The sequence below is a fragment of the Condylura cristata genome, unplaced genomic scaffold, assembly GCF_000260355.1.
Source record: "Condylura cristata isolate star-nosed mole 26May11 unplaced genomic scaffold, ConCri1.0 scaffold00002, whole genome shotgun sequence".
Taxonomy (NCBI): domain Eukaryota; kingdom Metazoa; phylum Chordata; class Mammalia; order Eulipotyphla; family Talpidae; genus Condylura; species Condylura cristata.
The window spans coordinates 85,879,159-85,892,139 of NW_004567103.1; positions in this window are offsets into that span (position 1 = coordinate 85,879,159).

The following is a 12,981-nucleotide window of genomic DNA, read 5'->3' on the forward strand; positions in this document are numbered from 1 at the left end:
AGAGAGAGAGAGAGAGAGAGAGAGAGAGAGAGAAAATGAGAAGAAAATGATGCCAACAAAGAAAAATCACCTCCATCAGAGAGGAAGAGTATTTGCCCTTGAATGACACTCAATCAGGCCACAGGTTTATGTTCACTGCACCTTGGTTTCAAATAGGTATGAAGCTTCAGTCAAACGTTTGCAACATAAGGGAAGGAATACTTGAACTGACATTCTGAACTTGCTTTAGCTCCTGCGGGTGCTAGCTTCACAAATAACCCTTCATGCTGGATGTTGAAAATCTCAGGGTTTTATGCTGAAAACCTAGTAGCAGAAGCCATTTTTCAGGCCATCCTTTGATTCAGCACTTCCAAATTGGATACTTAAAAATGTTCAACAAAATAGTCTCTGCTTTTCTTAGACAATGCAGAATTGGTTGACTAACAGAATAAATCCAAGGACAAAATTGCAGAGCTACTACATTTGATCAGTAAGACATTTTCTCCAAAGGATTCATCATCTGGGACCCATGGATTTACCATGTACCAGGAACAACAGGCTACCAAGGCTCAAGTTGCTACACTGGGACTTCAGGAAGAGAGCTCAGCAGGGCTGCACTATATAATTTTGTAAATGTGAGAAAGCAATGGGCTAAAACCAGCATGATTAATTTACTTCCTGGAGTAGAGGGCCAGCAGAGAAAAAAGTGACATTACAAAATCAATAGTCTAAAAAACTAAAAGGAAGAAAACAAGGGAAGAAAAGTCCTAAGGGAGGACTAGGAACTGTCCCCAGCGCAAGCCAAGCCACTCCCTGTGTCTGCATTACTGTCATTTACACACCTAGCCATCCCAGAAGGCAGTGCGACTACCTCCTCTGACTAATGATGAGCCTGTTCGATAATGGATATTTTCATTTCAGCTGAAAGTAAGTTCTTCATAAAAGAGGCACTTGTGCCTGCAGGTGCATGGTCTCTCACACTGCACTATATTTGTATTTATAATGCAAAGATTTGCATTTTCTTAACAGCGAAGTGATGTCTGGTTTTTGCATGGGAGAGGGCACTGCTGTTCAGCTACTTTGTCATTGTCAAACCACTGAGATATACTCTTAATATTCTAATTTTTAGCTTTCGCTGTTGTTCATATTTAGGTCACAACTGATCTCATATTATTTCTAAGGAGCATTCACAAAAGAAAAATAAATAAAATCAATCACTTGATTGTGATTGTGACTGACTAAAATATTCTCACCCATGAGATTATCATAATGTTTAGTGTAAAGTGTGAAGAGCTAAAAATGTTATTAAAATAGTTCTAATTATGTAACTTAATGATCAAGATAATTACAATAAAATGTTTACTGGTACCTCAAAAATTTTATTTGAAGTTTGATAAATATTGTTTTTATTTCTATCATAGCATTCAAAATATCTATCCCCATTTTGTGATAAAAAATGGACATTAAGGCAGACACAATTCCATTTCTATATTATGGACAATGTGATATACACCTACCTGGCATCAAAACTGTTCAAGGCAATGAAAGTTGGTCAGCTTATTTTGCATGAAATATTGAGAGTTTTTATTTTGATTCTGGGGAAATAGAAGAAATGAGTTGTAGGTTATAAGTAGAGTGAAGCCAGTAGGAACCATGAGGTGAAGGGAAGAGAGACGCCTCCACAGAGCAGCTTCACAGGGTTGTTAAGTGGGGTGTGGCCAAACACTTGGTTTCAAGTTGCTTGTCTTACTTGTCAGTCATTGTTTCCACCTTGTGATAAATTTTAATTGATATTAATGAAGGACCTACATTACCTCTTTGGGCGAATAGAGCCTGTGATGCTGAGATGGCTGAAAACGGTGAAGTGTTTGAAGCTGTGCTGTGTGAACCATTAATGAAAGATTCCTGGAATGGTCTGAGCTCAGGACGAGGCCCTGATGTTCCTCAGGGACAAGTTAATTAATGGACCATTTTTCTCCGAGGCTTGATTACAGACAGGGTCACTTATACCAGAGCTTCTCCATACTAATTTATACATGCATATTGCATGCCTATTAAGATGAGTTTCAGGCCCTATTTGGTGGCACAGTGGGTTGAAGTTGAAGCTTCACAGTTCGGTGAAGTTATCCACAGCCACTGCAGCAAGAGTTCAATCCCCCACCAGTGAGCAGACCCACATATCTTGGCAGACTGCTCCTGATCCTCCCCCCATTCCTCTCAGCAGTATATTTTCAGTCAGTCTGCCTGTTCTACTCTCCAATCTGTCTCTGGTGAATCCTCACACCGCCCCACACCTCTGTACCCCAGTTCTTGTATGCATAAATAAACGCTAAAAAAATTGAGCTGCGGCCCTCCCAGGTGGCGCAGTGGGTTAAAGCACAGCACTAAGAAGCTTAAGCCACTTCCGCATGAGTTCGATTCCCGCCTGCCCCGGAGGTGACCACATGGCGTGGCAGACCTCTCCTGACCCGCCCGCTGCTCCCCTCAGCAGTGTACTTCGTCGATCTGCCTGTTCTGCTCCCCACTCTGTCTCTGGTGAATCCTCTCACCCTCCGCATCTCTGGCCTGTACCCCAGTTCTGTATAAATAAATAAATAAATAAATCTTAAAAAAAAAAAAATTGAGCTGCACACGATTTATTTAATCCATGTAATATTTTTTGAAGTAATTTGTATTGCAATTCTCTCTTTTAGACCAGAAATAACAGGGCCCAGAAATGTTAGCTGTTGTTTTATAAATGGATAGGTTAGAAATATGATAGACTCAAATGCAGATAAATTTGGTTCCACCAATTATTCCTGTCTTAAAAAAATAATAACCATCATCATAGCAAACACATGTACACTCACTATGTAGAATGTTTTTTGACTCATTAAACCTCAGTCTTCAGGATACTTTACTAATGTCCTCTAAAAGTGCAGAGACTCACTAATTCACAAAAGATGATGATGGCAGTAAGTGCAGGAGCCAGGTTGTAAACACAGGTGGGGCCCCCAGTCTGAGCTCTTTATTTCAGAGCTTCAGAGTGTCTCCTGCATATCACAGAGACCAGCTGAAAATTACAGGTCACCAAAAATATCTGCTTTCGTCTTGTCTTCAAGCAGGACTGTAACCAAAATCAGTGCTTTTTGTTAAATGGGTGGTTCTCAGACATTTTATTTAAAGAACTTATAAAATAAGGTTAAAATGTAGTTAATAATTGTTTTGTAAAATAAGGATAAATGTAATTTTAATAGTTTTGAATTGTTAGTTTAATTTCAAAAAAACTTTCAAAAACAAATTGTCCAGCAAAAAATGACTTTCTGCCCACATAATGTAAAAGATCACTCTCCCACTAAAACATTTGGAAAAAGCTTCAGTGACTTGCTTTCTCATTTAACTGCACACTGGCACTCTCTATCATCATAAACTAGCCTTCTTCAGAATTGGGAAGTGATAGATGATCGGGTGGAATATTAAGAAATACAAACAGCATCTTAGCTCTGGGGTTATCATCAGAGACCTAGATGCTGTCAGGCATGTAAAGTCCTGAGTGAGTGCAATGGGCTGGGGAAGCTCATAGAGCAGGTTTGTCTGGAAAGTGACAAACTGAAAATCCGCTATGGGCACAGTGAGCGGAGTTCAAGCCTGAGGGCAAGATCTGGCCCTGCACAGTGAAAGGGCTTGGACCCCTGAAGGGCAGGGGTATTTGTTGTTTCTGATTTACCTCCCTCTCAGGTCCTTTAAAAATCAAATGTGGTTTAAAAAGCCAGGGGGAGCACTCTCTGGTGGCACAAGGGATTAGAACGCCACACTATGAAGCTACACAGAGCCACTGAAGCAGGAATTTGATCCCCAGCCAGGAAGGTGACCCACATGGTGCAGCAGACCTCTCCAGTCCTGCTTGCTGCTCCCCTCAGCAGTGTATTTTGTTGATTTGATTGTTTTGTTCCCTGCTCTGTCTCTGGTGAATCCTCTCACCCCTGCACCTCTGACCTGTGCCCCAGTTCTTGTATGCATAAATATATCAATCTTTAAAAAAATTTAAACTTACATATATGTGTGTGTGTGTGTGTGTGCAGATACATATATAAAACAACAGCCAAGGGTAAACACACATTGTTCTTCATTTCAATCCTTTTACTGTTCCAGAAAAAATAAGAGGCAGTTTTGTTCATTTCTATCTTTTTCAAATGTCCAGATTGAGCCTTTGAAAGCAAACAGCACTTCTGTTACCTTTCAGAGAAGACTCATGCATGGCCCTGTAGACTTGGTTATGAGATTTAATTCCAAAGTTTGTTAATTGATTACTGTAAAGTATTTTTAGAGTTGAGAAAATGTTTTTCACCCAAATGTCACCTAAGAATGAAAAGAAAAAAGCTCAATTTTCAGTCTTTAATGCCACAATTATTTCTTTCAAACATTTACATGGGATTTTGTTCTATATGTTTCCTTTCAAAGCCACTGCACTCAAAGAACTTAAAGGCAGCACAAGTTTAAGCATTGTTTATTCAATTGGAGAAGTGGATACTTGTATCATTAACTTGTGTTTTCATGAATTAGGTTGTAGTGATTCTCTATTACTAGGTGCTAACAATGTGTTTGATATTTTATCTACCTATCACATACTAAAATCTCTCCTTTTATAATGAAAAAGCTGAGATCTAGAGAGGCAATTAACCAATTCATATTATGTGTGCAAAACCATGACTAAAAAGATGCCACTTCACTGTGCTATTGAGAATGTAAAGTCAAGTTCTCTGAATTTAATGTGAATAACTCAAAATATGCATTATAGATTAAAAAAAAGTATTTTGTGAAATTTGGTGTCAATTAGATGTTCCTTCTCTCTATGAACATTGATTAAATAGAAATACAAAACCATGATATCTCCCTTTATCTGGTTAATTTTTCTTTGGTTTATTTCTATCCATTGTATTCTATAATATATTTCTTCTCATCTTTTCACTCCAGTACCCACTCAGCATCAACATTGACTTCTACACTGGCATTACATCTTTCTTATGTTAAGGAAGTTATAATGAGTTCCTGTTTATTTCTTCATACATATGAATATTTCATTCAAATCTTTATCGCTTTCCATAGACACTTTTTTTTTCCCCCAGTAAGTACACTTATTACTGTCTTCCAAACCCTTAATATAGGGCCAAAATCCATTTTCCTTTTTTTCTTAGTTTTCTTTATATGATCCTTTGGATTCTCCCACAGATCAGTGTTATTTCATTTACTTTGAAGATGAGGTAATATCATACACCAATTCTGAAAATGAAAATTGTTTTATGATTGGGGCAATAATTTGCAAGAAATGCCCTTACTAATGAGCTCCATGCCAGCAAATCATGAGGAAAGCCAGTACTTCATGTCATTAGTGGATGGGAAATTAGTAGTTGGTGACAGAACACTCTTAAAATTCCAATAAGTCCCCTCAATCACTCTTTTATTTTGAGTTCTAGAACAGAATAAGTGAGAACTAGAGATTCTAATTCATGCCAATTTTGAGATAGAATTGTCCTTAAAATAAAGTGTATCACTTTTCATTTATTTTCTGTTCATCAAAATATCCATCTATTTATCCACCCATCTACATATCCATACATTCTTTATAATTAAAATTGATAAATCTTCAAATATATGAGAATCAGGATAAAACCAGAGAAACTCAATGTCATTATTAAAAAATAAATTACCTGATCAAAATGTTTCTCCACACAAAATTATATATATATAAACTTATATATAAATATATATAAATAAGCATATATATAAACAAATATATATAAATAAACATATATATAAATAAACATATATATGTTGTATATGTTATATAAACACATATATATGTTATATGTATGTATATATAATATGAATGTGTATGCATATGTGTGTGTGTGTGTGTATTAAAGATTTATTTATTTATGCTTACAGAATTGGGACACAGGCCAGAAGTGTGGTGGGTGATAGGATTCACCAGAGACAGAGCGAGGAACAGAACAGGCAGATGTACTGAACTATACTGGTGAGGGGAGCATTGGGCAGGTCAGGAGACATCTACCTCTCCATGTGGGTCAGCTCCCTGGCAGGGGATTGAACTTATACTGCAGTGGCTTCTGAGAGCTTCATAGTGAGGTTGCACCATCAGGGAGAGCCGCCCCACAAAATTATATTACATTGTTTAAAATATACAGAAATTTGCAATTTTAAGTATATAACATTTCCAGGGTTAATTGTCTCCACTGTTTACCTTATTTCTTCATTTCTATATTTATTTGTCCATCCATATTGTCTTTCATGGAATGGTCACATCTTTAGTATGACTGAATGAAAGAATGAAATCATTGAACAATCACACAGTGACTTATTCTATATGCCAAACAATCAATCATTGGGGAAGAGCGTAAATGACATCTCTACCCCCAAGGTACTTTGGGCTAGTGGAAACCAACTATCAACTGATGATTTAATTTGTGCGTGTCTCCTGTTATCCTCTGTGCGACTCAAGGTGCTTTAGAAAGGGCTTTTTCACAATCAAAATTCATAGAAGGTTTCCTTTTAGAAGTGACTTACAAATTAAAATAACAACCTTGATCCTTACTCTCCAGAGAGCCTGGTTTCAATTCTGGCTGGAAAAAAAAAAAAAAAAAAAGTCTATCCTTCCTCATCAATGAGCAGGTGTTAATCCCATCTGCTTTAAAAAGAAATTTTGATGAGATAAATGTACCTAATTGATCATTTCAACAAACTCTGAAATATTCTAGGCACAGTAATGAACAACTTTCTTGCCCTCATACTATAATAAGGAAAGAAGACAATAAAGATATAAATAAAGATATAAAATTAGGAAACTAGAGTTTTATAAAGAAAATATTAATGGACATAATCTAAAGAGTAAATTAATGTATATAAATACTATTTAAGTGAGGGTGGGGAGTTAGAAGAGAGTGCTCACCTACAAGATCCACATATTTAATATCTCTGATGGGAGATTATTTTTTTGTACCCAAGACCCAACTGAAGAAAAAAAGGTGTTCTGCCAAAGGAACCTCTATAAGGGAGGGTTGACCTTTAATTGGATGAAGTACATGTGTAAATACAATTGTATTTTCCAAAATGATTTCTCTATTGTTGTTCCTGAATAAATCTGTTGTAGTAGTGGAATCATTTATTATTTTTTTCCTAGAAGTCAAACAGTAATATTAGATATGGTAGTCAAAAACCCCAATGCTATTGTAACATATAAACAGATGCATGAGTGACTTTTAGACTTATAAAAGACACTGGAATCAACATTCTAAAGAAGTTCAATTATACTGGAGTAGCAACCTGTCCCATTTGTTAAAGGAACAACAGAGTCCAACACAGCTGAATATAGAAATAGAAGGAGAGAAAAACAAATAAAACAAACAAACAAACAAAAAACAGAGATACATACAAGAAAAAATCAGCATTCCTTTTGAATTCTATTCCAAAGATGAAGCAAAAATAATGTTATGTGTTAAATATGGGAGTGACATTGTGTGGCTTATAGATCTTTCTGTCTGTTGCAAAAAAAAAAAAAGACCATTAAGGATGGGAAACACAATTACTTAGAAATTGATTGCACTAAGTAAATATGAGAAATAATAGTGATCTGGAAAATGCAAGGTGGTGGGAATTGAACCCTTCAAAGTATATTCAAAGGTGGTGCTACCAAGATATACTGATGTGTTGCGTGTGGAGTTTAGCAGTGGTGTGATGGTAAAATTTCATAACCAATTCTCTCAAAATTAAAATGCAGTCTTGAATGGCCACACTTGCTAGTTTCACTGATATGCATATATCCGCCATGATTGATTTCAAGCTGAGAAGTGACATCACTAAACAGTGAGTTGGAGACATGCACAGCCAGCGCCTTGAATGGACACTAACATGTCAACACATTATCTGTGGTAGTGATCTTGAAGATAGTCTTCTGATAAATGCCTCCTGGTATTCATGTTCTAGCAAAATTATCTTCTCCAATGGATTCTGAATAAAATATGGCAAACATGATTGGATGGAACTTGGAGATAAGATGACCTATATCTTGTGATTTCCACTCTGGCCATTCCTTTTTGAACTCTATCAATCACTCCCTTGACCTACACGTCTGCCCCTCATAATAGAGCCAGCATGCTGCAGGCTTTCTAAGAGGTCCTTAGAGAAGCAAAGATCTGAACCATCAATCTAATTGCCTATAACAAATGGAAACCCAAAGAAACTACCTAAGTAGATCTGGAAGCAAATTCTCAGTTCAACAGAGTTTAAAGCTGCTGCAACCCTGAATACAAAGTTGACTGCAAAATCCTGGGAGATTTTGAGTCCGATACCCACCAGTATGCTGTACCCTGAATCTTCACCCACAGGAATTGTACAGTGATAAATATGTATTGTTTTAAGCCACTAAAGTTAGGGTGATTTGTTATACAACTTTACATGAATAATAAACATTGTAAAAGAAAGAAGAAGGTTAAAATGACTCTGTTTATGGTGCCTCAGCATCTGAGTAAATATGGCCTTCATTCCCTGGGTAAGGAAACATGAAGGAAAAATCAGATTTTGGGATAGAAGCCAAAGGCTCTATAAAACCAGAGCATTTTTAGGACTCCTTTTAATATTTCTGTTGAAAAGTCAGGTAAATAACTGTTGATTTGAATATGACATTCAGGGAATTTACTACGATAAAGATACAAATATTGGGGTTCCATCTGCTCACCCTTAACCTCATAGAGCTCTATGACATCACCTAAGAAGCTAAAGCATCAGAGAAGAAAGCAGTAAAGAGCAAGGACATGAACAAAAGGTAGAATATGTGATTTGAGCCAAGAACATATTTGAAAAGATTGTGATGGGCTTGGTTGAATATGGCTGTGAGGTGAGTCAGATGGATAATGTGAATTTACCATTAGACTTGCCAGTGGTGAGGCTACTGGTGAGTCTGACCAGGGTAGTGTGAAACATAAAGTTCTAAGACAAATGGGAGTTGAAAAGTGGAGGTGATAAATTGTTTGGTCCCAGCCTGGATGAGCCTCCCCAACCACCCCAGGAGCTTAAGCACAAGATCATAACAGGAAGAAAAACATCCTGTTTTGTCTGCCACCTGTGTGAGTTACTCAACCTGTGAGCGGCTGGTCAATATCTGCCCTGATAGCAGTGAGGCATGTGAAGGAGTCTTCCTCTGGCCCCCAGGCCAACACCCTGGTACTAAGGGTATAAAAGGGAGACTGGAGAGAAACATAAAGACGCTTTGCTGCAACCATGTACGTGAGCTGATTCTTCAACCTCGACATCCCCCGCTCAGACTCATATCCTTGCCGTGCAGGTGCGGCAATAAATGTCATCTGATATTTTAGATAATATTGATACAAGAAGGTGAACAGAGAAATGGAGCAGTAGCCATGGGAATCATGTGTCCACTTCTATGAGAACAGAGAAAGAGTGGAAGGTAGTTTGGAAAGATTCAGGGCCCTCCCTGGTGGCACAAGGGGTTAAAGCACAGAATTGTGAAGCTGTCCACAGCTACTGCAGCACATATTCGATCCTCAGCCAAGGAAGTGGACCACATGGTGCAACAGACCTCTCCTTTTCATCCACTATTGTCCTCAGCAGTGTATTTCAGTCAATCAGCCTGTTCTGCTCCCCATTCTATCTCTGGTGAATCATCTCACTCCCCATCACCTTTTGGCTATACCACAATGTGTGTATGTATAAATAAATAAGTCTTAAAAAAAAAAAAAAAGTAAGGATTCAGTGGTAACATTTCTTCCTTCAATGAAACAAGAAATAAAGTGAGTAGGTGGAAATGAGAATGGGTGACAAGCAGTGGAAGTTTGAAAAGTGGTGTAGTGTGAAATTGTCTATTCAAAGTAGGGACAGTGGCTCTGAGACTAGTTCTATGTCTGACTTGTTGGGAAATGCTGGGCAAACTCCAATTTAGGTTTTCTCACCAGTTCGACAGCAATCAATCTTAACCTTTTTAGCTTGTTTTCATCAGAAATGATCAGCTGTTTGTTCACTCTAAGCAGAAAGTGGATGTAAGCTAAGGGACTTTTCTAGAACACAATAATAGGAAAGATTATTAGGATGTAAAGGAAGTGAATTACTTGCAAGAATTGTCAAGGAGTAGCCTATTCAGTAAAGTAGGAGATGTTCTAGGAAAAAATAAAAAAGTCTTTGTAAGTGGAAGCAATATCCTCAGAGTCAAGTTAAGGCAAAAAGATAAAAGAAACTTTACACTTAGAGCAAGAAGATAAAGGAATTATTGAGGAAAAGGTTGAAGAAACAAAGGATAGTGCTGATAAACCTCATTTCTAGCAATATAGAAGAAAAAATAAAATAATTGGGAATCAGAGATAACCCAAGTAGGTGATACCTTTATTTTGCTGTTTAATATTAGTCAGTAGAAATGAAGGACATAAGAGAATTAATTCTGGTGTGTGAGTCTGTGTGTGTGTGTGTGTGTGTGTTGTGGACTAAGGGTAAGGAATTGTATATGGAGGCTCATTTCAAAATTTAATCTCGTGGTAGGGACTATTTATGGAGCTGGGGGATAGAGAGGCCCACCAGAGGGATGGAGAGTTCTGTGGACTCCTTCAGACTTGGTGCTGCTGATACCAAGGGTACCACAATGTAATATATGTATGATAATAAGGAAAGGACTTCAAAAGTAATACAAACATGAAATATTGTACAGGACTGTGCACTAACTTTAGAAAAAATCCTGCTTAATTTATGATGTGAGTAGGAGAATGAAAACAGATCTCAGCCTGTCTTTTAGTTTATCTCAAGTAGTGAAGGTCTCAGGCAGTGCCCTTCAGCAAATTGTGTTTGTGAGATATTAAGAAGGCAAGAGACACTTTCAAAATGACTTTTTCCCACATTTAGTTCTCATTGATGTTTAAAAAAAAAGGAAATCTTATCAAGTTTCCATCAGTTCATTAATATTCTTTTAATCTCCCATTTTCAGCAGTTTAATTTAGTTGATGTTTCTAATTTACATAGAGACAACATTCTTAATTGATTTAATCCCAGCTTCTGTCTTTCTAGCAAGCTTACTGCGATTTATTGATTTTCATTAATATCTGCAGACCTTGATTTTGGCTTTGAAAGCTAAAAGGTCTCCTTTTGGTGGTTTATCCTTTTGAACAAGATTATAGCAATTCTCCCTTTGTGCTTGTTTAAGGCAATAAAACCTGAATTATTTATTTATCAATTATTAAAAGTTAGATATTTCTAATTAAGAATGAACATATATTTTAAATAATTGTTAATGTTTGTATAATGTGTGTGATGTTACTATGTCTGAAACAATCTACCAGGTTTCTTTAGGTGGGAGGAGGATAATAAAATACAGTAAAGCAAGGATGCTCTTCCTATGGATGATATGGCTAATGAAGTGGTACTTTCTGACTTCTGAAGAAACAATCCTTTACAGAAAGAATAGAATGAAAAGATTTCACAGAAGAGGTTGTCAGGTATCTGCATATATGAGACTTTATGATTCAGTGTAAGGATAATTTTCAATATTCAAAAGACATAACAGAAAAGGTTTAGACAAAGAAAAAATATGCTATTTTATGAGACAAAGACATCTCCAATGGTGGTTTTTTTCTGTCAGTCTTCGTCCTAAGTGATGTAAAACCATATAGTCCTGTGAAGTCATGTAATGGGCTCTTTTATGCTTATCTTATTTTTCTTTGTACAACACTTCTGAAACTCATCCCTGTTTATAGATCTATCAATGGTGTATTCATTTTTATTGCTCAGAACCTTACATTTATGGATAGATCATAATTCCATTCACTAGGTGATAAACACCTAGGTTATTTTTAATCAGGGGCTATTTTGAATAAAGTTGCTGTAAACATCTTGATCAAATATAGTTCTTGATCAAGACATACACTGTCATTTCTTCTGAATAAATTCTTAGATGTGGGATTTCTGAGTCTCATCAAGATGGCTAACTTTTTAAGAGATTAAAACTGTTGCTAAGTGGTTAGCACTCATTAGTAGTGTGTGAGAGTTCCAGTTGTTCAGCATACTCTTCAACACTTTGTGATTTTTTTTTCTTTTAATTGTAATGAATCTAGATGATTTGTAATGACATCTTATTACTCCTTTTAAAATTTAAAACAATTCAGGTTGTGATCCTAAACAAATATTTTTTTTTCTAATGAAACTTGTCCATATAGTCTTCTATTTATTCTAATGTCCATTCTTTATGCAAACATTTACTCAGCATCATGATGACTACTACAGTTTATGTTCTAATGATAAAAGATATTTAGTTACAAGTATTAGAAGGATTCATGATTGTATGTGAATATAGTTGTTACTAAAGAGACTTACCTAATTTGGGGAAAATGAAGGCTAGCTACACAAATGATAATGTAAATTGTTTAAAGACAAATAATAATGTATTTTGTACATTAAATATAATTAAGTTTTGAATTGAATAGTACAGACTTTTTAAAAAATCCCTGCAGAAAATGTTTCTAAAATGTATCACTATTTTCACATCACAGATCTGGCTCCTTCTTATGGCAAATTTACTTGTAGGTTCCTATGAGCTGACCTTTCATGGGCAATTGTAACCAATTTACTATCTGCAGATCACAGCAGAACATTCTTTGACTACCTTAGGACAATAGTCTGTATCACTAGTCAGGCCAAGAAATGGCATTTGAACTGACTATGTGACTATCTCCATAGTGGTCTCAGGATAACAGTGCCTGTGATGACATCAGCACATTTACTTTGCTGAATGCAAATGTTTCTTAATGTATGGTCACAAAGTCCCCTTCCTTGTTTCATGTAAACCTATGTCCTCTTTGCCCCTCTAACCTTATCCCTCACCATTGTCACATGATCTGCTTTTACTAGCCTGTATATTTCCATATAAGGCACAAAAACATATGCTCAAGTAGCAGAGTCTTGCCTTGCAAATTTGTTCTGTGGCTATTGTCTCCCTCATCACATTCATGCCAC